Source organism: Petaurus breviceps, unplaced genomic scaffold, assembly GCF_028583685.1.
Source record: "Petaurus breviceps papuanus isolate PSGF00001 unplaced genomic scaffold, PetGlider_PUasm1.0 188, whole genome shotgun sequence".
Taxonomy (NCBI): Eukaryota; Metazoa; Chordata; class Mammalia; order Diprotodontia; family Petauridae; genus Petaurus; species Petaurus breviceps.
Window position 1 is genome coordinate 16,552,427 of NW_027185804.1, and position 26,678 is coordinate 16,579,104.

Below are 26,678 nucleotides of genomic sequence, written 5' to 3' on the forward strand. Positions count from 1 at the left end.
CCTTATTTTGACATTCAAAAAGGCAAAACCAAGAGTTCCCCACCCCTATCAATGGAAGGTAGCCCTAACCCTCCAACACTTTATTCCCAATGCTGTAAACATGCCTCCTCCTACCACCCTCAGGCTTTATTAATTTACTACCTTTAATGTGCTGCAGCTGTGTTAGAGCTTGGACTCAGAGTTAGGAAGACCTAAATTCAAATCCAGCCTCAGACACTTACTAAGTGGGCAAGTCACTTAACTTTTGTCTGCCTCAATGTTGACATCTATAAAGTGGAAATAATAAGACACCTATCTCCGAGTGCTGCTATGAGAATAAAATGAGATATTTATAATGAGCTTTGAAAATCTTAAATAGTTATGGTAAGAATAATTATTATTATTTTAGAACTATGTATCACGTAAAAATAAAAAGGCTTCCCTACATAGGTGTGTGAGTTTTAGTACCAACATCATTTTGGCTGCTCAGAGGACAATTTTCTTTTTCTTTCTTACTTTTATTCATGTTCTGTCCGGGCGAAGTTACTGCCTAGTGGACGTCTGGATAAATGAGTAAATGCCTGGATGAAGTTTGGGAGCTTTCCCTGAGACCTATATCTCTTAGTAGGGAAAATTTGTGGACTCCCTTTTATTGCCCAGGAACCTAGGGAAGAAAATGATGACGCCAGTGGAAATTTCACCAGAATGGCATTTTCTTTTGCAAAAATTTGCATTAAAATAGGGATGATAAATTGGAGTTATAAAGCTGCTATATAAAAGATAGAATTTTGCTGAAAACAAAAAACTCCAAGTTTTTTGTGAATCTGGGTTAATTTGATTCCTCTTAGACGTCGGCCTTGGCAGTCACTTAGTCCTTACTCAAGAAACTTGACATGTTCCAAACCCAGTTTGGAAATAAGGAAGCACAGGTGGGCAGTTGGGGAAAATAGCCCATCAGGTCTTTTTCAGAACATCAGACCTCCCACTGAAATCCTGGGACTTATATAGTTACATAGAGTAGGAAAATCACAACTAAACAATCTTTTTTTTTGCAAATCTACGTGTCAGACTCATTTCTAAATTTAATTGAATGACTAGAGAAGTGACCTGGATGATTTCACAAAGTGGAAATCCAGGTTTCTAGTCTAATATTCTCACATCCAAATAAAGGCAAGCTAAACACCTAATTTAGAGGTAATAGAACAGAGATGCAAGATGGTAAAGCTGTCTCTAGCTGTCTCTGATAGACATTTTCCAGCCCACTAGCAAATAGCCACCACATTATTACTACCCCATGTCAAAACATGTAAGTTGACCGACTAAATGTTTTCACCCTCCCTCCCCCCCCAGATAAGGAACTTCGTGAGGACAGACACCAGGTTTTGCTTGTCTTATCTCACCTTGTGTTTCAAGGAGCATTCTGCATATTTTTTCTGCAGCTTTTCACGAATATCTGTGGAAGCTGAAATTTTAAATATTTTAAAGCTTTAGGGTTTGGATTGTTTGGTTAATGTAATCTTCAAGGCATGCTCTTTTAAAGTCTTTCCCCTCCCCACCCAATCTGCCACACCCATACACTTTTTTTTTTACAATAACAACCTCAAAAAAAATGGCTCAAAATAGACCTTTTTAAAGAACAGGATTTTGAGGGGGGAATAAGGAGAGCAGAAGGGGTGGCTATTCTGGAACAGAAAGATACTGCCATACTTTAATGTCCCTGCAATCACATCAGTGTCATAATGAATTGTGTTTGGGGCATACTGGGTTTAAGATGCCTAAACAGGAGATGTAATTGGAGGTATATAGTAATAGGGAGTTGGTTATGAAGGAACAGAACTCAGAAGAATGACTGGGGATAGATATATAGATCTAGGAGTCCCCAGCTTAGGGATGATCATTAAACTCATGAGAACTGGAAAGATGGGCAAAAGAAAGAAATGAGAGGGGCGGCCAGGTAGCACAGCGAGTAAGAGCACCGGCTCCAGTGTTGAGAAGACCTGGAGATCGAATCCCGGGCTCAGACACTTAGCACCCACCCAGAAACACCTGGCCGTGTAACCTTGAGCAAGTTACTTAACCCCAATTGCTTAGGGGTGTCCAGGTGGCTCAGCGAGTAAGAGCACCAGCTCCAGTGTCGGGATGACCTGGATCAAATCTGGGCTCAGATACTCAGCACCACACCCAGAAATAACTGGCCCTTTAACCTTGAGCAAGTTACTTAACCCCGATTGCTTAATAAAAAAAAAAAAGAAAGAAAGAAATGAGAGCCTAGGAGACAGCCTTGGGGTATAACCCACACAGAGCCGATAGGAAATAGATGATTATTTAGCAAAGTGGAACTAAAAAAGTGTCTAGATAAGAAAGAGTAGAGAAAGGACAGCTAGGTGGTACAGTGGGTAGAGCACCAGATCTGGAGTCAGGAAGACTTCATCTTTCTGAGTTCAAATCAGCTTTAGACACTAGCTGTGTGACCCACTTCACCCTGTTTGCCTCAGTTTCCTCATCCGTAAAATGAGCTGGTAAAGCAAAACACTCCAGTATCTTTACCAAGAAAACCCCTAATGGGGTCATGAAGAGTCGCACATGACCACAAAACAACCAAACAACAATAAAGAGTCAAAAAGCAGGGATGAAAAATCAGGAAACACAAAGCAACCAGGAGCAAAGAGTAATCGTCAATATCAAATGCTATCAAAGGCGTTTTTAAATATGAAATTATGTCAGACTGAAAGTCAGGAAAGAAACTAGGACTGGGAATACAGAGATATGGGAATCCTCTGTGTATAAATGCAAGTTTAACCTTGGGAAGTTGATAATTTCACCAATTGAGGGAGAGTCGGGGGGAAAAAAATGTAGAGCTCCCAGGCCAGAGCTTGTGGGGTACCCACAGCTCATGGTCATGGCATGGAGATGCAGCAAAGGGGACAGAGAAGAAATTGTCAAATGGGTAAAAGGGCAACTGAGTGAACAGAAGTACTCAGTAATGTCAAATGCTAGGGAGAGATTTACAAGATACTTTTTTTTTTAAGCAATTGGGGTTAAGTAACTTGCTCAAGGTTAAAAGGCCAGTTATTTTGTGTGGGTGTTAAGTACCTGAGCCTGGAATCAATCCCCAGGTTATCCTGACTCTGGGGCTGGTGCTCTTACTCATTGAGCCACGTGGCTGCCCCTAAGCAATTGGGGTTAAGTAACTTGCTCAAGGTTACACAGCCAGGTGTTTCTGGGTTAGTGCTAAGTGTCTGAGCCCAGATTCAATCCCCCAGTATCCCGACACGGGGGCCAGTGCTCTTACTTGCTGAGCCACCTGGCTGCCCCTACAAGATACTTTTTTAAAATGTTTAATTAATTTTTATTTTATGAAACAAAACAAGCATTTCCATAACATATTATAATGAAAACAATGATTGCACGCAAAACTACAAGTCTATTATGTACAACTTGCTATTCCTTTAAAATATATAATGAAGTTCTCATGTATATATGTATGTATTATTGTACATTATGTAGAATAAATAATAAAGCTACATGTAAATATATAGTATTCATTATTATATATTATGGTATATATAAGAAAGGTATATAAATATGTGTTTATTATCAGATGTTACGTATTGAAATTAAATATATAATAGTTACATGTAAATATAGAGTTTCTATCATTATATATTATACTACATATAACAAAGATAGATAAATATATAATGTTTATTATTAGATATATATTGTCATTAAATATATGTTACATGTAAATATAGAGCATTTATCATTCTATATTATACCACATATAATATAGATAAATGTACAATGTTTATTATTAAATATTACATATTATAATTAAATATGTAATGGTTACATGTAAACATAGAGCATTTATCATTCTATATTATACCACATATAATAAAGATAGATAAATATATGATGTTCATTATTATATATTGTAATTAAATATATAATACAGTCATCATGTTAATGCAGCAGCTTTAGAAGATAGTGAGGAAGCAAAGGCATGTATTGGCTGAATTGGGAGGGGAGACTAAGGTACAATAACTAGCAGTCATGGTAGGTTGTTGCTGTTGTTTGGTCATTTCAGTTGAGTTCAATTCTTCATGACCCATGTGAGGTCTTCTTAGCAGAGATACTGGAGTGGTTTGTGTAGCAGCAAGCACCCCAAGCATCCTCAGGGTTTGCTGCCACCACAGGTTCTTGGATCTGCTTTGATAAAGGAAAGCAACTCAAAATGGGTTAACAAGCTTACTTTAATCAGTCAAACATGTATCGTTTACCTCGTTCAGGGGAAAAAGGTCAGCACCCCGAACTTCAAAGTATACAGGCAGAATTATCAAGAAGAAACAGATCAAGTAGACAGCTTTCCAAACTGTCCAGCCATTACATCCATAGCAAACAACATCTGGGTTTCAAAGCCGGGGGGCTCTGGACAACGGCTTCCCAGAATCCAGATCAAATCAAAGAACACTTCTCAAAGTGAGCCCCCAAAACAAAGCTACATATCAGGGCTTATATAGCCTTCTCTTGGCTCAGAGAATGTAACAACCTTATTGACTCACTGGCCAATCAAGAAGTATCTACTGAAAAACAAGCCTCCCACCCCAGGCTCCAGGTGCACTTTAGCCTAGGGGCAGGGAAGATCTTTAAAATTTACATTCCCATTACAGTTTGCCATGTCCTTCTCCAGCTCATTTTACAGATGAGGAGGCAGAGGTAAATCAGGTTAAGTGACTTGCCCAGGGTCACACAACTAATGAGTGTCTGAGGCTGGCCTGATGCCAGGCCCAGCATTCTATCCACTGCACCGCAACCACGTAGGCATATATGGTATTGACGGGTTGTTTGGTTCTGGTTTTTGTTTTTGTTTTAAAGGATGGGAAGACAGGTCTATTTATAGACAACCTGGAAAAAGCCAGTAGACAGGGAGAGATTGAATATTAAAGAGAGAATTGGTGAGATTATGGGGGCAGTGTGCTCAAGGGAAAGGGAGGGGATGGGATCAAGGATCCATGTAGAGAGAGCTTGGCTTTCATGTGCAGGTCACCTCTTCATCAGAGGAAATGAGAAGTGATCATGTCAAAGAGTTTGAAGATATAAAGAAGCAGGAAAAAAAAGAACTTTGAAGGCAAATGGCCTCTTTTTTTTGTTGTTGTAAATTATGAAGTGAGGTCCTCTGGTAAAGGGAAGTTGGAAGAGATACTATGGGAGGCTTGGGAAAAGAAAAGGTTTAGAGTGTCTGATTTAAGGGGTATAGATAAAGAGTCAATGAGGAAAGATTAAAAGGGATTCCTTGCTGCTGGGAGGGCCTAGCTGAGATTAGACAATATAAATTTGTAATGGACAGAACAGTTGTGTGTTTATAAATTAATCTCTCCAAGTATGATGATAAAATGTCTATTTGGGTTGTGGCATATAGTTAAATGCCAATTAGTGCAAATAAAAGCCATTGAAGTGGTAACTCATATTCAAATTCACACTATTCTAAGTCATAATTACATAGAATGTGGTCATTGCTTTTATATTCCCAATGGACATATACAATGCAAACTTGAATAATGAGATCATGTGGTTGGATTCATTATTTGCATTAAAAGATGTGTAACTCCTGGCCAGAAGGCAATCACCCTAAATCATAATAGCTCACATTTATATAGCACATCACAGTTTCCAAAACATTTTCTTCATCATATATCTGAGATGGAGAGTACAAGCATCATCATTTCCATTTTATTGATGGGGAAGCTGAGGCTCAGAGTGACAAAGTCATTTTTTTCAGTTTTATACTTCCAGTAATTATCAGTCAGAAGTCAGTTCCAGATCAGATTCTAAGACCTTCAGGGCTTTCCACCATAGCACAATGTCTCACATTAACCTCACCTTCATTTATGGATCATCTATGATTTTCCAGATATTACAGATAAAAAATAAGGTATGGTTCCTGACCAGAAGGAAGTTACAATATACTCTGATCTCGTCTAGTTCCAGGCGGCCATATTGCCCAAGAGTAATAGCAAAATTATAGTATCCTAAGGGGAAAAATATCTCCAAATACAAAGCTGTGGTTGTTGATTCCATTCAGAGTCAGTCCATTGAAATGAAAAATAATGTGGACGAAGAACACTGGATTTAAAGTCAGAGGACCTGGATTCAAATTCTGGGGTGCCTCTGTGATGATAATGAACAAGTTATTCCCATTCTCTAGATCTCAATATTTCATTGGTAAAAATAATGTCTTTGGCCCTATTAACTCTGAGACTGAAACCTTTTAGATTGATTGAAATCTAACATTTTTTGCTAAGTCATTTTTCTGTTCAATGGAAAAGGCAAAATGTGATAACACTAAGAAAACCTTTGGGGAGAGGGGGCTGAACCTGAAGTCAGAAAGATGTAGGTTCAAATCAAGACTGACAGTATTTGACAAAAGATTGTTCTAGCCAAGCAAACATACTAGTTTCTCTAGAACAAACAATCCCTGAAAATGTTTTGCTCTGGCCAACAGTTCTTAATTGTATGTGAGCAGGTCCATTTCATGAACCATCTTGTCCTTTGGGCTTCCTCCAGTACCAAGAAGACTAATGACCTAGAGAAAGAACAAGGCAACTTGAGCCAAACTGGGAAAAAGAAAAATGATATGAAGGTCCTGAATCAATCAATCAACAAATATTTATTAAGTCTTTACTACGTAGCAGGCTCTATGCTAGGCACTGGGAATCCCAGTACAAAGAATGAAACAGCCCAGCCATAGGACTTTATATTAATATGTCTGGGAGAAGAAACAGAGCATGAAAACAAGAAGGCCATGGGAGACTTCATGGTAGAGATGTCACTTGAGTTAAGGTTTCAAGGAAGGATAACACCCCCTCTGAGATCCTTCCCCAATCCGACTCAAATGGTCACACTAGGTCCCCAAAGGGTAATTGCTACTACTCCCTCAGGGTTCTAAGGATAACCCTGAGGGTTTGGGGGGTTTTCTAGTATTGTTATTTATGAGTCCCCATTTCTACACTCACCACTGAGTATCCGTTGGACTTAGGTTTTTAAAATAAGATTTTTTAAAACGTTAAGGTACACTATTAAAACATCCCCTTCAAACTGTATACTCTTCCCTTGCACATAAAAGGCCCTTGGGAAAAGGTTTAAATTTAAGACAGTACATGTTGCTAAAGAATAAGTTGATTCTTTAATAACTGAAGCTTATGGATCCTTGTTATTAAAAGTCCTTTTCCTCTTTCCCGGGACCTTCACAGAGCTCTCTTTAAGCGTAATTCTATATTGAGATCCTAGAGTCCAAGGGTCAGCGTCCTTAGAGAATTCTGATGATGCCTTTCCTTGGTGTCTCTTACTTGACCTTACTATGACTCTCAGCTCCCAACATAGATAATCCGTAGACAAATCAGTCAGCACCAATGCTCTGAGGACACCACACTTGCTGCTGGAGGACACTTATACCAATGCTCATTGAGATTCTGGATCTCCTGCTTTTCAAAGTTAAAGGTAAGGAGGAAAAAAAGAGAAAACTGTCTTCTCACTTTCCTTCTCTCTCACCAAAAGTCCTTCCTCTGGGAGTCTTTGGCTGCTGGATTTGACATTCACTCTACTGGCCTGCTACCCAAATGTCAAAGTGTGTGGCTAGATTTCTTTTGTTTAATTCAATTGTGATGCTTGGGCCTTCTGTGGTTACAAGTTGGGGTGAGGGCAGAAATTCCCCAATCCTTCCAGAAGACAGAAATTCTTGGGCATCATTAAGGAGGAAGGTTTTTCTTCTTGTTTAAATTGCTCCATGATATGGAATTGGACTATATTTGTAAAATATCTGCTGTATTTATTGAATGGTTTTATGGGCTATGTTCTTAATTTTTAAATTATTGAAACTTTTATTCTTCCCTCTGAACATACTCTAAAAATTAAGTTGCTTTATACTTCCATATGACCCTTGATTTTTTTTTCTGGATTAGTGGTCCTGCGTGGGAAAGGGTTCCTGGCTCTGTAATCTTAGCCAATCCCATTTAGTATTAACTTGGAACCTCAAAAAATGTTTAAGGGATGCTTTGCAAGTGCAATCATATTCTCCTTTAATAATCATCTTTTTTTCCCCCAATTGCACCAAGCTCAGTTTATAAATCTGTGAATGTTTGTTGAATTTAACACTTCACACCCACATTAAATAGAGGATTACTTTGATGAAATCAAATCAACCACAGGGTACCCAATTAATTGGCTGGTTAAGCATCAGCAAAAATACATTATCTCCTGACTAATTACAGAGGGATTCATAGAAAAATAACTTTCTGTTACAAGAATCTCTAAGTGAGGTTATAAAAGTTACCAAGCTATGTTAATGCACTATAAAATAAATCAGTTCCAGATTTCTTGTCTGTAACTTGGCAGAGTTTTTGTCTCTGAGTTCTATGTTTATCGGGATTTTTTTTTAAAGCATTAATGGGTCATACGAAAACCTTTCAAGTAATTTATTGGGAGAGGAACAAAATTTTTCCATTTAAATGTTTTTATGTTTCCAACTTATCTAGCTAAAAGCTTCTCAAAATTAAATATGCCTTATGTACTCAAAAATAAAACATACATGTCAACATTAAGCTTTCTCATAGTTGGTTGGAAACTTTCAAGTTTCTGACATGTTTTCTACATTATTGGGTTTGTTTTTTTTTAAGCGATGCTATATGAGATAATTGAAATCTGGTCACCAAGGGTGCAAACATCTGACATTATATATAGGAAAGGCAACCTAAAACAGAGAAAGAGCACTGGATTTGAAGCCAGACAAGATAACATTTGTACCCTAGGTTTCCCCTTGCATTTGTATGACCACAGGCAGTCATTTTTTAACCCCATTGAGTCTCAGTTTCCTCATGTCTAAAGTGAGGACGGAGGTGTTCAGAGAATGTGAGCCCAATGTAAGGGGGGAAAGGGAAAGGTCAACGGTAATGTGAGCCACCCAGCCCATATCTATGATAAGGGGATGATCACTTCTGTACTACTTGCATAATAAGGTGGTTATGAATGACTAAAGTGTTTCAGGTCAACGGGAGCTATTGTGCAGTGATTTACATTAGGTGTGTGTTGGCTTCTTAACTGTCTTCCTCCATTGTTCAAAACTTGTATTATATAAATGTCTTTTAAGAAATCCACTATAACAAGATCACAAAGAAGTTCAATATCACAGAATCTCATATTTGGAAGGGACTCCTGAATCCATTTAGAAAAACTAGACTTAAATAACAGTGCCTTGTACAACATCCCAAAGGTCAATACAATAGAATCTTCTCTAACACCTAGAATGAGCAAGAACTCAACTCCCTTACAAAATACGCCAGTCCCCTTTTGGAGGGCTCTGAGTCATTGTCGTTGAGTTGTTTTAGTCGTGCCTGACTCTTCACGACTCCTTTTGGGGATTTCTTGGCAAAAGCACCGGAGTGGTTTCCCATTTCCTCCTCCAGCTCACTTTACAGATAAGGAATCTGAGGCAAATAGGGTTAAGTGACTTGCTCAGGGTCACACAACTAGTAAGTCTCTAAGGTCTGATTTTGAAATGTCTTCCTGATTCCAAGCCCAGTGTTGCTATCCACTGTCTAAATCTGTCTCTCTGAAACTTTAACTCATTGTTTTCCAGGGCAAAGTATCCCTCTTCCACCTGGTAGCCTCTCCTTTGTCTAATCTACCCTTCCCATATCTGTCAAATTAACATTTCTGAAACAAAGTTTTAACCATGTTACTCTCCCTACTCAAGAGACTTCAGGGACTCAAAGTATTTGAAGTTCATCTAGATGACCCCCTATGTCTTCTCTTCTTCTATGGAAATATTTCCAGATTCTTCAAATGATTCTGTTCACATGACATGATCTCCAGCCTTTTTTCCTTTCCTTATTTCCCTCTAATGATTTTTTTGCCGCTTAAAAATGTCCATTATAAAGTGTGAAACCCAGAATGCTACAAAACAGCGTAGATGTTCTCTGATGAGACAAACCATAAAGTAACTTTCATCTACCTAATCTGGGACGCTATTTCTCTCTCAATTGAAATTTCACCCTTTGGACACATGTTGAACTTGCCACCCACTAAAACCCCCATATCATTTTCAGACAAACTGCTATATAGGCATGCCTCTGATGGGTTTTTTTTAAGTCCAAGTTTATGAATTGACATTTAGCTTATCTTATTAAATTGTCTCTTCTTAGATTCACTATTGAAATATTAGATTCTGGATGTTATAAAATGTGTCATCAATCCCTTCATTCTACATTGTTTTTGTCACACGCAAATTTATTAACTGCTCCTTCCTCCAAGTCATTAATAAAAACGTTGACTAGCCCAAGGCCAAAAATCAATTCTGAGTCATTCCACCTAGAGTTTAAATCTGATGTCAGACACCAGCTGTGTGACCCTGGGGACAAGTCACTTAACCTCAGTTCATAATCACAATACTTTAGTTCCAGTCATTTGGAATCAATTCAATGCAAGGCAATTTGCCCTTATTAAGTGTCTGTTAAGTGTGAAACACGAGGGATGCAAAGACAAAATAAAAATATTTGCCTCTATGAGTTTACACACCAATGGCAGTAAAAAAAAATGTAGAAAAATAAGTAAATGACATGATATATGTCATGTTATTACATGAGACACATTGATACATATATGTATAAGCAAAATAATTTCAGTGGGGACAGCACCACAGCCGGGAAGAGCAGGAAAGGTTTCCCATGGGAGCTGCTATTTGATATGACTTTTGAGTAGAGCCGGGCCTTCTAAGAGAAGAGAGCATATTCCAAGAATGGGGGTTTCTCATGCAAATTTGTGGAGGTAGGAGAAAGAATGTGTAGAGAATATGAAGACATCTAATTTGACCAAAATATAGAATGCATTTCACTAGGGAGTGATGTGCAATCGGTTTGGAAAGTCAGAATGGATCCAGGTTGTAAAGAACATTAAATGTCAAGTGAAGGTATTTCTATTTTATCCTAGAGGTACTATGGGGTGACTGAAACTTCTGAATGAGAGATATAACATGGTGGAAAATGTGTTTTGGGAATTTAAGTTTGGCAACTGCATTGAGAATACACTGGAAAAGGGAAAGATTTGAACCAGGGAGACCAATTAAGAGGTGATTTCTAGTAATGTAGGAGAGAGATGATTAAGTCTAAATTACAGTGATGAACAAGTGAGTGGAAAGAAAAGGCCTAAAAATACATGTGGTGTCCCTGAAAAGAGTGTTCAGAACTGTTTTGTGAGTCAGTCATAGGCTAAAGGCTCTTCTAGCCCTTTTGTGAGTCAAACCCTTCTAGCCAACAAATAGTTTGCTCAGGTCAAGTCTGTTTTTATGACTGCTTTAACTTTCTCCTTGGCAGGAAGCCCTCAAGGTCTACTAATAGTTGGGCTGGGAGTGACTAAAACTGTTTCAGTTCCCATCATGCTTTTTTTCAAATAGTATTAGAGCCATGCAGATTACCCTGGAGACTTACATAGCAACAAAGAATGAGCAGGCAAATTTAATTCTGCATTCCCAGGTAATTGTTATGGAAGCTAATTGGGATAAATAATTTTTACCAAAATCAGGCAGCTTATATTTGTCTCTTGGTCACATGCCATGGGCCCAAGGACTTCATGATCATTAGAATCTTTTGACTTTAAAATTCTATTATTAACTTTTTCTGAGAATAAATATCATAATATAAAGAATACTTCCTCATAGTTCACCTAATCCCTTGAAGTTGTTATTATGTCATTATAAACCAAAAGACTGGTTTAACTCCATGACTCATTCAAGTCTTTGCCTTGAGACAATGATGACACTAATTAATTCCAATATGAAAATATGGGAATAAGACACAACATCCACTTAAGGTACCACTTAGCTATCATGAGAAGCCAATACTTAATGACTCTCAACCCCATGCTGAGGTATAACTGACTCTCATCTCCAGTTTCTCAATATAGCATTTTCAACAAACATTACTTCTGGTAAATACTTTCTTTTGTAAAGTAAACAGCAAGACATTAAGTGTTCCAAGGATGTAGGGAGAAGTAGAAGAGAACAGCTGTCTAAAATTAGTGTAAGTCTTAAAGGACTTGAGTCCTCAGACTCAAAAGATTCCCTTGAAAAGCAGATGCCTTCTGTTCACCAGTTGCCTAAGGAAACGATGGTTTCTATAACCAGGAGCAGCTTGACCCAGCTCCCGTGACGTGGAGGAAAGGTGAAGGAAGGAGAGGGAGTTGGGAGGAAGTGAAGAGAGGATATCTGTGAGCAGGACAGAGCTATAAAATAGATAATATTAATCTGCTGGAACCTTCTACCTCTCCCTTTTGGAGACTTTTTAACCAAAGCCTCGGGTTCCCATTGTCCTTCTGGTATTTTCTGTGCATTAAGACATGAGTGCTTTAATATCAAATGTTCCCTAATATAATTTGTAATTTTTAAAATAGCAAATATTAATATAAAACCCAATTCTCTAACCCTATGAAGTTAGACCCTATACTACTGCATGCTTTCTTGTAGCATGGAGGTTAGTCATCCCTCAAAGGTTATACCAGCAGAACATAGTAAGGCAAACAAAGACAGAAGGGCTTAAAATATAGGTCCAGTGATGGATAAGCTCTGTCCAAGGAGCACCCAGCATAAGACTAGAGAGGCCCATAAGCAACTTGGCCACATCATAATAAATAGTTTAGCTATACTTCTCAAAGAATCTCTAGTAAGTACCAGAGGAGCTGGAATCCACATTTGGTAGAGAAAGTACCCCAGTGGGGGTCACTGAAGTATTCTTCAGCCTCTTCAAGACTATAAGAACAATTTCTATGCAGCTAGAAAAGTGTTTTTTTAGATGAAGTTATGCATAATAGCATTATGGAGATACTGAGACAACACATCTTTACTTTGCTTAGGAAAGATGCTCAGAGAATTCAGAGAAGAAAAGGAAAAATAAATCAGAATTATAGATGTAGAGAAAGTACCAATCAATCAATAAACATTTATTAAACACCTACTGTGTACCAAGCCCTGTGCTAAGCACCAGGAAGAACAGATTAGAAAGAGAGAGACAAAAGACAATCATTTCCCTCTAGGAACTTACAATCTAATGAAATCTATCTAGTCAACCTCCATGTTTTAAAGATAAAGAACTAGAAGGTAAGAGATGTTAAGTGATTCATACTTGTTGAATGACTGATAGGTTCAAAGGCAGCTTGAAAAATATATTTATTTATTCGTATATTGGAAAATATATAAAATATTAAGCCAGAAGACTGTAAGTTAGACTCTAAGGTCTAACATTAAGTAAAATTTATCATTTTAACCTCTTTATTCCACAAATGGAGAAAATGAATCCTGGAGTGGCAAAGCAATGTACCCAAAGTCACACAAGGAATAGCAGGCATAGCCAGTACTCAAACCTCAGTTTTCTGATATGAAATCCAATAAGCTTCCCATTAATAGTCATAACTCATCTGAAATACCACTTTAAGAGCTAAAGTACTTTCCTCATAATTCTTTTTTTTTTTTAAGCAATCGGGGTTAAGTAACTTGCTCAAGGTTACATGGCCAGTTATTTCTGGGTGTGGTGCTGAGTATCTGAGCCCAGATTTGATCCAGGTCATCCCGACCCTGGAGCCGGTGCTCTTACTCACTGAGCCACCTGGCCACCCTTAAGCAATTGGGGTTAAGTAACTTGCTCAAGGTCACACGGCCAGGTGTTTCTGGGTGGGTGCTAAGTGTCTGAGCCCAGGATTCGATCTCCAGGTCTTCTCAACACTGGAGCCAGTGCTCTTACTCGCTGTGCTACCTGGCCGCCCCTCATAATTCTATCAGATAGTATAAAAATTACCATGGTGTCCATTTTACAGATGATGAAAATAATAATTACTGGAGTATTATAGATTTTCTCAACATATGGCTAATAAGAATCAGTACTAGAATTTGAACCCAACTATTTCTAATTCTAAATCCAGTATATTTTCTATTATGACTGGGGCCAGTGATCTAAACACACTAACATTTCTTAGCAAAGTATTGAAATCAACAAAGGACTTGGAGACAAGGATAGTTTGAGTGTTGAATGAGGCTGGAGGAGGTTGAATGTTGCTTTTGATACTTCCCGGTTGAATGACCATGGGGCAAGTGACTTAAGCACTCTGCATCTCAATTTCTTCTTCTAGGTATGAGAAGTTTCTCTGACCTATTACTACTATAAAAAAAAAATACAGTCTATATAAAATGTGTCTCCTTCCAGGCAAACAGTTTTAGCCTTTTATGGTTTTGCAAAACTTTAAGTACATTACCATCACTGCTGAATAGAACTGAGTATGACTTTCAAGTTAAAAGAGGAATCATAACTAGAGTCATATGGACAACTCGACGTAAACAGATGATGATATTGAGTTATAGGGATTTAACGAATCTTGGGAAAGTTTCTCCAATAATATCAAAATGTCTTTTGGACTAGATAAGTGTAATGTTCTTTTTTTTTTTTTTTTTTTTTGCTTTTTGGAATGGGGCAATTGGGGTTAAGTGATTTGCCCAAGGTCACAGAGCTAGTAAGTGTTAAGTGTCTGAGGTTGGATTTGAACTCAGGTCCTCCTGACTCTAGGGCTGGTGTTCTATTTATGGCACCACCTACCTGCCCTGAGTGTAATTATTCTTAATATGTGTCTAGCAAGAATCCAGAAGGAAGGCTTTGAAATTGAACCAATGGCTGAAGACAAAAATACCTTGGTTTTTTTCTAGGCAAAATACATTGAGTAAAAGAAACAGGGTGGAGCTGAGTATATTAAATACATGTATTTTTGACTCCATTAGTCGAGTCAAAGGGGAAGAACACAGGGTAATTAACACCTACACAAAACCACTCAACATATACTTTGGCATAATAAAGAGAACACCTTGGACCTAGGCTTTCAAAAAAAAAAATCCCACAATTTTGACTTAATGGAGGGCTTATCATTCCAAGGAAACTATAGAAAGAAGAACACTTCCTTGTCAAAAAGAAGATAAAAGATGTTCTCAAAGTATATGATAAGCTTTTTTAAATTACAGAAATGTTTTAAGATCAAACAGACCTCACTTTATACTAGTAAAGGTTGATGACAGGTCAATAATATTTGGTTGGTTAAATCACATGTATTTTTTCTAAAAATAGTGGGGTTCATGATAGTTATTCATAATCAAATTATTTCTATCAGAAATTACAGAACAGATATTCTGTAGGAACCCAGACTTACTGATCAATGTAGATTATGCAATGAAATGGTAGGAACTGTGGCACATGTAATGTCATGTTGAAAAATTAGTATCTATCTAGTACCAAGACACCTAGAAAGAAATGATCACAAAGCTACAATTATCCACCAAATTCACAACACTAAATTTTTATCTTGATCAAATCACTTAAAAGGAAATAGGATTCATTGTATAAAGAAACTACCACACACAAAAAAAGACATATGGTTCTGATGTATTTACAGGAGAATTCAATCAAATTTTGAATAATTAATGCCTATAACTACATAAATTATTCACAAAACCTGGAAAAGAAAGCACTCTATTCAATTTCTTTTATTACATGAATATACATCTGTACCCAAACAATGGAAGGGTGAAGAAAAGAATTATAGACCAATATATTAATGAATAATAATTTAAATGTCTTAAATAAGATACTGTCAGAGAATAGCAATTTATCAAAAAAATATTAATCCTAATCAAGTTGCAAAACTAATTCATCATTAGGAAAATAGTCAAAATAATTATATTACAAACAAAAAAATCAAAAACTATATTATCATCTTAATAGATGCAGAAAAAGCCTTTGACAAAGCATCATACTCATTCATGCTGAAAAAAAATCTTCAAAGCATAGGCATAAAGGGATCTCTTTTTTTACATAAAAAGTGTATAAAACAAAAAGCACAGGGTGGCTAGATGGCACAGTGAATAGAGCACCAGCCCTTGAGTCAGGAGGACCTGAGTTCAAATCTGACCTCAGACGCTTAACACTTAGCTGTGTGATCTTGGGCAAGTCACTTAACCCCAATTGCCCTGCCTTCCCCCCTCCAAAAGCAAAAAAAAAAAAAATTTTAAAGCAAACATTATATGGGAATATACTAGAAATTCCCAAAATAGAGGAGCAAAGTAAAGATGCCAATTCTCCCCACCTCCCCCATATTTCATACTATTCTAGAAGGGTCAGCAATAAGACATGAGGAAGAAACTAAAGTTGTAGAGATGAGCAAAGAAGAGTTAAAAACCATCCATATTTGTTGACAACATGATAATTTGCTTAGGGAATAAGCAAAGAAACTAATTAAAAATATTAATTTATAATGTTGCAGGCTGAAAAATAAACCCATAAAGCAACAACAATTTATATAATAACTAAATCCAAGAAGCAATAACAGAAAGTAAAATAATATCCAAAATAATTACAAATTGCCTAAAATAGTTGGGAGGCAATCTACTAAAATATGACCAATATTTTTATAGATTCAATTAAACATCTTCCTTAGAGAAATAAAGAAAAAAATAGGCAGTTGGAAAAATATTCATTGCTCATGGCTAGGCTGTGCTAATAATAATAAATTAGAACAATATTAGCATAAGAAAAATAACAATACTATCAAAGTTAATTTAGAGATTTAATATACACCAATTAGAGGGACACTTTACAAAGCAAAATAAAATAATTTTAAAATTCTTGTAGAAAAAAAAATCTAGAATATCAAGTGAATTTTTTTAAATGTAGGAATAAAGGGAGAACTTCTAGACCAAATGCATAGTAGAAAACAACAATCAGTTTAACCACTCGGTAATGGTTAAAGAATAGAAAAGTAAATCAATTGAACAGACTAGATTGGTGAGAATCAGAAATAAAGGAACTCAATGACCTAATATTTGATAAATCCAAGAGCATATATTACTTAGGAAAGAACTTAACATATAATAAGAACTACTACAAAAATTGCAAAGTAATCTGGCAATAATTAGACTTAGACCAAGGGGGGAACCTATAGCCTTGAGGTCACATTTGGCCTGGGTGTGTGGCCTTTTGACCAAGCCCAAATTTTGCAGAAAAAATTCTTTTATTAAGGGGATTTGTTCTGTGAAGTTTGAACTCAGTCAAAAGACTGTACTTGAGGACCTAGAGGGCCATATGTGACCTCGGGGCCACAGGTCCCCCATCCCTGGCTTAGACCCATATTTTATGTCATATTCCATAATCAATTCAAAACAGATACATGGGGGTGGCCCAGTGGCTCAGCAAGTAAGAGCACCAGCTCCAGTGTTGGGATGACCTGGATCAAATCTGGGCTCAGATACTCAGCACCACACCCAGAAATAACTGGCCATGTAACCTTGAGCAAGTTACTTAACCCCGATTGCTTAAAAAAAAAAAAAAAGAAAAGAAAAAAAACAGATATATGACCTGAATATAACATGAAAAAAATAATAGGAACAGATCAATCCCCTTTCATAGCTATGGGTGGCAAATGAATTCTTAATGGGGAAAAAAGGGATAAAAAAAGGGACAAAAGATAAAATGAGCAATTTTGCTTCCATGAAATTGAAAAGATTTTATACCCCCCAAAATTAATGCACATGGGGTAAAGGAAGTGATCATTTGGGGGATGAGGAGGGATATCTCTCTATAAAGTATGCTTATATAGATTTGCTAAACAAAATATATAGACAACTAAGAGGAAAAAAAGTCATTCTCTAATATAGAAATCAGAAGAATGATTCTCAAAAGATGCATTGCCAATTATTCACAACCACGTGAAAGAATGATCAGAATCCTTAATAATAAGAGAAATGCAAGCCAAATGACCCCTGAGGGTTCACTTCATACATAGCAAATTAGCAGAAATATCAAAAATCATAATAGCCAACATCGGAGGACTTGTGAAAAGATACACTGATCAATTGCTGGTGAGGTTATGAAGCAGTACAATTATTTTGGAAAATAATATGGAATTATGCAAATAAAGTGGCTAAACTACATTCTCTAAGTGATTCTTCCGTTAGGCAAGTATCACCAAGGAATTTGCTGAGAAAAAGAAAGATTTCATATATACCCATATATTTATAGCAGAACTTTTTGTAGTAATAAAGAACTAAAAACAAAAGCGAGACCTATCAACTGGTGAATAGCTAAACAAATTGTAGCATACTAATGTAATAGAATAGTATTAGAATGCTGTAAGAAACAATGAATATGTTTGTGGGCGCTGGGATAATGAGATAATGCATATCAACTCTTTGCAAACCTTTAAGTGCTACAGAAATGCTTATTAATATTAATATTATTATTTGCCTACAGTAATCAGACGGTCCCCAGTCTGGTGATGATATCATTACCTAAGCCTCTTACTGCACTCCTGCCTAGTCGAGTAACATTTATAGAACAACATAGAGGCCCAGTGACAAATTTTTAACCAAAGGGAGGAAATGTAATACATACTTTTAAATTTAATCTGCATTATTAACACTTTAAGTTTAGACAATAAAACAATGAATCAAAGACTGTTTTGTAGAATACAGATACACTGAAAATTTAGCAATTGGTAGAGCTGGTTAGAGATGGCTCCAGTGTACCCCTTGAAACTGATGAATACAGAAAAGTATGGAAAGGCTTACATAAACTTATACTTACTCAAGCAGGCAGAGTCAGAAAAATATACACAATGGATAAACCAATGGAAAGAGAAACAACAAAAAAATAAAAATCGAACGTTGTAAAATTATAAAGAATAAGCTTGTCTCCCATCTCCTTTGTAGAGGTTGGAGGCCTACAAGTGTGGAATATTTTATGTAACATGAGACTTTTTATGTACTGACTGCTTTGGATGATTTTTTTTTTCTATACCTTTTTTGTAAGAAATAACTCGCCGGGAAGAAAGAAAAGCATTTGGGGGACATCTAGTCAATGTAAAACCCAAAAATATTGACAAAACATACTAAAGTACCAAAAGAAAGCGAAAAAGAAAGAAAATTCAATGAATAAATGTACCAGAATCGAAATATCCTTAACTGTTTCCCACAACCATTCACATATAACTCTGATCCACAAAAATGTAAGAACGAAATATTTAACAGATGTTACTATACCAAATACTCATCATTTCCAAACCTTGAAGAATGAAAAGCCTTCAAAATATAGAGAGCTAGCAGAAGAAATTAAAACCAAGTAGAAAGAGGATGTTCTATTATCATCTTGTTATTAAAGTAATACCAAGTATGCATTTAGGGAATCCAGAAAAGCTGAACTTATTTCATAATATTTTCATTCAACTACAAAAAGCAGTTATTTTATTTACCTGCCCAAAGAACATTAAAAAATAAATAAATAAAAGAAGAGTAAGCTAGTGATTTGTCCCAGAATCATTCCTATCTGGATTCCATTAAACAAATAGAGCAGAATAAGATCATAGCCACACTAGTGACCCCATTATCCTCCAGAAGAAATTTAACGAAACATAGAGTCAGTGTTGATTTGGGAAAAGCACAAAATTTGGAGATTTACACAATCACTTTGAAGAAAGCAAAGTTCTCATTCCTAGGAATCATTATAAAAGCAATGTTCACCCTAAGTGTATACTGTGTTTTAGAAATAATTAGCAGTCAGTGAGGCGATTATTTCACATGGAAAAGTCTCTGCTTGCTGGCTTGGATTCTTGGTCCAGGTTCACTCACCACCACCCCAACTTCGGTCTTACCTAGACTGGCCACTGGGGGACTCCCAGGGTCAATTGGTGATCATTTCCTTTATCTCTCAGCTGCTTTAGTCATTTTTTTCTTTTTTTACTGAGGGTAGCATAAGGAGTAAGCTGAATTTAAAGCATTTTTTTAAAGATCTATTTTCTCTCACTTATTCCAGGACACAGAATACTTTGAAGAGGGGCAGCAGGGAAAAGACTGCCTGGAAAACAACTCTTCCTCCCTCAGGCTCAGATAACTGACAGTCAGCCAAGTGGACCTGGACCAAGCTCTCTAAAAGGAGTAAACTGTGTGAGCTTGGTTCCCTTGGGAACCTCTTAAGGGAAAATAAGATGTCTATCGCACAGATTCTCCCACAGAGCAATGAAAGAAAGAAGAGCTTGCTTTGGGATTAGGGACTTTTGCAGGAACACCTAAGACTAGATTGTCTTTTTTTGCAGCAAAGATGAGCCAATCCCGAGTACAGCTCTGAATCATCACAGCAACAGTCCTTCCATACACTTCCATCACCAGCAAAACAACTTGCAATTCTTTCCTCCCATCCTCTCCCACTTGTTCCCAAAGGGACAGAGCAAAGTTCAGGTCCTCCCTAAGTGGTGATGTGGTACAAAGGAAAGAACTTGGGACTTGTGGTCAGAAGACCTAGGTTTGAGCTGACAGAAACTCTTGGAAGGATGGGCTGATATTACAATAGGTGCCGCATTTGGGAATCATTAAGTACCATATAAGGGAATTTCTTTGATACTACTATATGCTAAGTACTTCAAAATGCCTAAGCAAACAGTAGATGCTGAACAAATGAAAAGAATAGTACAAAAAACAGCTACAACTAGAAACCACGTCATTCTCCCTCACCTGCCATCTATACCAGCAACTTCCTATTTTTGTACATGAATTTATATACATATATTTACATATGCCTACATATATGTACGGCATAGACATGTACACATATAGATGTGTATACACATATTTATTACATGTTTATGTATTCATGACACACATGTATATAATGTATACATAGTATATGTAATACACTTACATGCACAGATAAACACTGTATATAGCTATATGCACATTCACACCTATGTATTACACATATATACTAGATAATAGGAAGACATTTATAATTAAGGTGGCCCTAGAATTGTAGCAGCAGGTTGCTAGGGACTATGTCATCCAGTAATGGGCCTCAGGAATAGCACAAATTTGACATATTTCAAGCAAGCATATGTCCCTGTTCATTTGTCACAGTCAGCATTTCTGTTCTTCCATTTCTCCTCCAGTCTAATTCATATGCCAGAGGTTAAAAATATCTTGGAAACCATTAGCTAATTTGATTTTTTTAAGCTGAATAAAATTAAATTGCCAAAATAAAGAATGAACGAGACATATTCATTCATAAAAATAGCAAATAAAGAGAATCATCAGAAACTATTTATATTTATATGCCAGTTAATTGAGGAAATGGATGAATGACTTAAAAATAAAATATAAAAATAGTCAAATTTAACAAAAGAAGAAATAGAGATTTCAAACTAACTTTGGAAAAAGAAATCACAAAACTCATTAATGACTACCAAAAGCAAAACTTATGACTTACAAGTATTTACAAATTAATTCTACCAAACATAAAGAGTAGTTAATACCTATGCTACTGCACAAATTATTCTCAAAAATAAAAAGCAAACTCTACCAAACTCCTTTCTTGAGAAAAATGTGATCTTGATAAACCAGGGAGGAATAAAATAAAGAAAGAATGATTTTAATCTTTACTAGTAAATACTGATAGTTCTAAAATAATATTTTATTCAAGATATATAAGAATATCCAGAAAAAAACATTCATTGTGACCAAGTTGAATTTTTGCCAAGGATAAGAAAATTGTTATTGGGAAACAGTGCAGTAAAGTTGATGGTGTCCTGGAACTGGAGTCAGGAAAATCTGAATTCAAATCCCATTTATCACATTAAGTATATGACAAATGGGAAATTCATTTAACTACTCAAAGTCTCAGTTTCACTATGTGTAAGATGAAGAAAAGGATCACTCTAGCATGTACCACACAGGATTGTTCTATGATTTAAATCAGATCATATGTGTAAAGCATTTTGGAAACCTTAAAAGAATTACATAAATATGACCTATTACTACCTAATATTAGAAAAATAATTAACAGCTCACTAGACATAATGTAGCATGTAAATAACAAGAAAAAAATCCCACAGTATAACATATATAATACACAAAAACACAGAATAACATACATATACACAAAAACACAGGATAATACACACACATATATACATACACATATATCTCATTGGTTACAAAACATAGCTTATATTTTATTGCCTACCTATAGTCACCCACCTCTGCCAAAAAAGAGGAGTCTCATTCTAATACCTCTTCCTTAGCACCAACCTTGATTGTTATAATCTCATAGAAGTCAGTTTCTTTTGTTTTTCCAAGGTTTTTTTTTCTCATTTACACTGTTGTAGTAATTGTACATTGTTTTCCTTATTGATTACTTTGCATTCATGTCTACCCATCTTCTCTGTATTCATCATATTCATTATTTCTTATGGCACAATATCCCAGTACAATGAACATTTACTTTGTTTTCAATTCTTTGCCATTACAAAAGTGCCTCTCTCCTTGAACACTGTCACCACTCCATGCAGGCTCTCATCACCTCACACTTGGACTACTACCATAGGAGTTAGTGGGTCTGCCTGCCTCAAGTCGCTCTCCATTCCTATTCATCCACCATTCAGTCTCCAAAGGGATTTTCCTAAAGCACAGATATGACCAAGTTGGACTGTCTCTCTCTTTCTCTTTCTTTGTCTCCTCTTCTCCTTCTCCTTCTTCTCCTTTTTTCCTCCTCCTCCTCTTCCTCTTCCTCTTCCTTCTTCTTCTCTCTTTTTCTCCTCCCCCCGTCTCTGTCTCTCTGTGTCTCTCTCTCTGTCTCTCTGTCTCTCTCTGTCTCTCTCTCTCTGTCTCTCTCTCTCTGTCTCTTTGTCTCTGTCTCTCTCTCTGTCTCTCTCTCTCTCTGTCTCTCTCTCTCTCTCTGTCTCTGTCTCTGTCTCTCTCTCTCTCTCTGTCTCTCTCTCTGTCTCTCTGTCTCTCTCTGTCTCTCTCTGTCTCTCTCTCTGTCTCTCTCTCTCTCCAGTCTTCTTACATCTTACTTCCTGCCATAGCTTCTTCATTCCATTGACACTGGGAATTCACTGAACAAGACACTCCATCTCTTGGTACTGGGAATTTTCTTTGGCTGACCCCATTCTTTTTCCTCACCTCTACCTCCTGGCTTCCCTAGATTCCTTCAAGTCCCAGTAAAAAGCCTACCTTCTACAGAAAGACTTTCCTAATTCTTCATTCTGATGCCTTCCTTCTATAGATTATTTCCTATTGAAACTCTATATGACTTGTTGGTACACATTTGTCTGTATGTTGCCTCCCCCATCAGATTGTACAAGGGCAAGGACTATTTTTCTACCTTTCTTTGCATTCTCAGCACTTAACACAGCTCTTAGTACACAGAAGGAATTTAATAAATGCTTTTTGACTGACTACTACAACATTTTGGGAGGCATGGGGTACTTTTCTTTTTCTCTTTGACTTCTTTGGGGTATGTGACTCAAGGCATGATCAAATTAATAGTCAAAGTATGGCCATTGAGTCATTTTCTTAGCCTAAGTTCAATTGTTTTCCAGAATGCTACAGAGGTGCATCAAAGCACCTGGCTTTTCACAATCCCTCCAAAATTAACTCCTCCCCTTTGAGTCTTTTTTTGCTAACTAGTTGGGCCTGAGGTGAAACCAGAGTGTTATTTAGCTTTGCATTTCTCTAATTTAATGTTATGTGGAACAAGGTTTCATATGACTACAATTCTTCTGAAAATTGTTTTATTCATATCCTTTGACCATTTATCTATTAAGGAATGGTTTTTGGTCACATCAAGCAGCTAGGTGGCACAGTGGATAGAATACTGGTCCTGGAGTCAGGAAGACCCTAGTTCAAATCCATCCTCAGATGCTTACTAACTGTGTAACTCTTGGCAAGTCAATTAACCCTGTTTGCCTCAGTCTCCTCATCTGCAAAATGAACTGATGCAGGAAATAGCAAACCATTCCAGTATCTCTGCCAGGAAAACCCCAAATAAGGTCACAAAGAGCCAGACATGACTAATAGACTAAACAAAAAACTTAGTCATCTATATTTGTGTAAATCTCACATATGTGCTTGTTACATATATGTGTATATACATATATATATTTAAACTCTTGATCCTTTAGAGATATTTAATGCAATGTTTTCCTAGTGGGATATATATGTGTGTGTACATGTATATGTACATGTATACACAGATGTTGAATATTAGCCCCTTATCAGAAATGCTCAATGCAAAGATTTTATTCCCAGTTGGCAACTTCGCTTCTTATGCTATTTGTACTCATTTTGTTCATGCAAAAGCTTTTAAATCTTTAGGAATTAAATCTTTTTATGATCATCTCTCTCCCTTATTTGGTTAAGAATTTACATCACCATGAAAGCACTTATCTTCTAAGATTTTTAAGCACATAATTTTTAATATTCAGTTCATGTGCCCATTTTGAGTCCATGATGGCATATGGTGGAAGATGTTGGCAAGATGAATGGGAGGTTATTTTAAGGATCAAGTTCTAGACATATTTATAAGTGGAAGCAAACAGAGGATTAGGAAATTCTGAAAGTTAGGGAGACATTATGATTGAAGAGATGAGACTCCAGAGGAGAAGGAAAGAATATTCCTTGAGAGTAGAACCTGTTTCATTTTTGTCTTCATATTTCCATGAATTAGCAAAATGCCTGGCACAGAGAACACATTCAATAAATGCTAACTTACTGAGTGCCAATGGATTGGTTGATGGGACCAAGGGCACAGGTTGAGGAGTCAGTGTTTGTAAGGAAAAAGGCCACCTCTTCCTCTGAGACTGGAGCAAAGTAGGGAAGAGGCAGTAGAAATGTTAGGTAAAAGATTTAGGGCATAAAGTTGGGGAGAAGAGGGGGCACCTGGCAGGTGGCTTCAGTTTTCTTCAGGAAAGTATTTGATAAGGTCATCATTTAAAATGAGAGGAAAGGGGAAGATAGGTGGCTTGGGCAAAGAAGATATGCTTAGTAGTAGATTCTCAGAGGACTAAGACAGAGGGTCATTCAGGTAAGAGTAAAAGCATTGGCCTGCAGAAATGAAGACCTAATGGAGATTAGACAACAAAAATGTGTAGTGGACCCAATTGGCACAGTTATGTGACTCTTCCATTTAAATAAAGAGACAAGAGAAACTACAAAGGAAGATGACAGAAGCAACCCAAGGTTGGAGTATGGAAAGTGATAGGACTGGAGATCCACAATTACAGAGATAAGGAGAGACATCACAAATCAAAACTAGCATTTCCTAGTCAAGCAATAGGGCAAGAGAAGAAAGTACTCAAGGATAAAGGATGGAACAAATATGAACTGGCTAATTATTAGGTCAAGATTTTGAAGGGAAGAAAGTCAGACTAGAACAGGGGGGAACAGCCTGGGGAAACAGTGAGACAGAGCAGCTAGGTGAAACAGTTGATAGTATAGGACTTGAAGGCAGGAAGATGAAAGTTCAAGTACTGCCTCAGATACTTACTTGTTGTGTGACCCTGGGCAAGTCTCCTAACCTCTCTCAGCTTCAGCTTCCTCATCTGTAATATGGGGATATTTATAGTACCTTCCTCCTAAAGTTTTTGTGAGGGTCAAACAAGACATTATTATAAAACACTAGATAGATGCTAGCTATTATTACTATTTACTGTGGTAAGGGTAGGAAAAAAGTTTTGGAAGGGGAAAGGCATAGAATTAGATGGAGAGGAAGAAATTAGGGTCAGATAGGAAGGAAAGGGGAGGGAGGGAAGGAGAGAAGGAAGGAGGAATGAAAAAAATGAGAGGGAGGAAAGGAAAGGAAGGAGGGAAGAAATGAAGTAAGGAAGATGAGGATAAGGGATGGAAAAAAGGAAGAAAGGAAAAAAGGAAGGGAGGGAAGAGGAAGAAGGGAAGAAAAGAAAAAGGGAGGGAGGAGAGAAAAGGAAGGAAGGATGAGGGATTGGCCAGAGGGGACATAGAGGAAAAAAGGAAAGGGAAAGGATGCAGTAAAGAGAAAGGGAGGAGAGAGGAAGGGAGTGGCAAAGAAGGGACTGAAGGAAGGAAGGAAGGGAGGGAGAGAAGAAAGAAAGAGGAAGGAGGGAAGGGATGGAAAAGAGGGAAGAAAGAAAAGGAAGATGGAGGGAGAGAAAGAAAGGAAGAAGGAAGGGGAGGGAAAGAAGGGAGGAAATAGAGAGAAAAAAGGAGAAGGGAAGGGAGAAGGGAAAGGAGGGAAGGGAAAGAGGAAGAGAGGAAGGGGGAGCAAGGGAGGAGTGACAGGAGGAAGAAAGGGAAGGAGAGAAGAAAGAAAAAAAGGAGGGAAAGAAAGGAGAAGCGAGGGAGGGAAGGGAGGGAGGAAAGATAGCCTGTCAGAGGCATCACAATGTACAATCCATTCTGTGTTCCAAAAAAGAGGCTGTCCTATAGTGGCTGCATCTTTCTGAGGTCTGGGCAATATATCAGACTTGAAGTGCAGGGCTTCCTAGACAAACCAGCAGCCACCTACAGGGCATGGCAGAGTTGGCCAATCTGCCCTGCTCATTGCCTCTCTCAGGGTACTCTCTCCTTGGTTTGCTACTTGTCAGCAGCTGGGAAAACCAACAAGACAAGAAACAACAGGCTTCGGACTGAGGTGACTATGGGGATTTTCCCAGAGAGGAGACTGGGGGAGGAGGGGAGGGTGGGAATTCTATGGAGGCCAGTCCCCTTCAGTCAACCTGTTCTCCCCTTCTATGGGAAGCCCTCCAGCCCCAGGCTGACAATGGGCCGATCAGACTGCTTTCTTTCCCCAGCTTTCTTTCTTTTGCCTTCCCCTCTTTTTCCT

At 37.3% G+C, this 26,678-nt stretch overlaps 1 protein-coding gene across 4 annotated transcripts in view; it reads left to right on the plus strand.

Annotated features, from left to right (window-relative positions):
• The window catches only part of BBOX1 (gamma-butyrobetaine hydroxylase 1), a 519,348-nt gene that overhangs the window by 407,602 nt on the left and 85,068 nt on the right, over window positions 1-26,678 (plus strand). For 2 of the 4 annotated variants that reach the window (XM_069091326.1, XM_069091328.1), the window contains exon 1: window positions 26,312-26,486. The exons of 1 other annotated variant lie outside the window; for it this stretch is intronic. The gene's annotated coding sequence lies outside the window, so the exon portion shown is untranslated. Of the gene's footprint in view, window positions 1-26,311; window positions 26,487-26,678 lie in introns of those variants that run through there. One more of the 4 variants, XM_069091329.1, reaches the window with a different exon arrangement.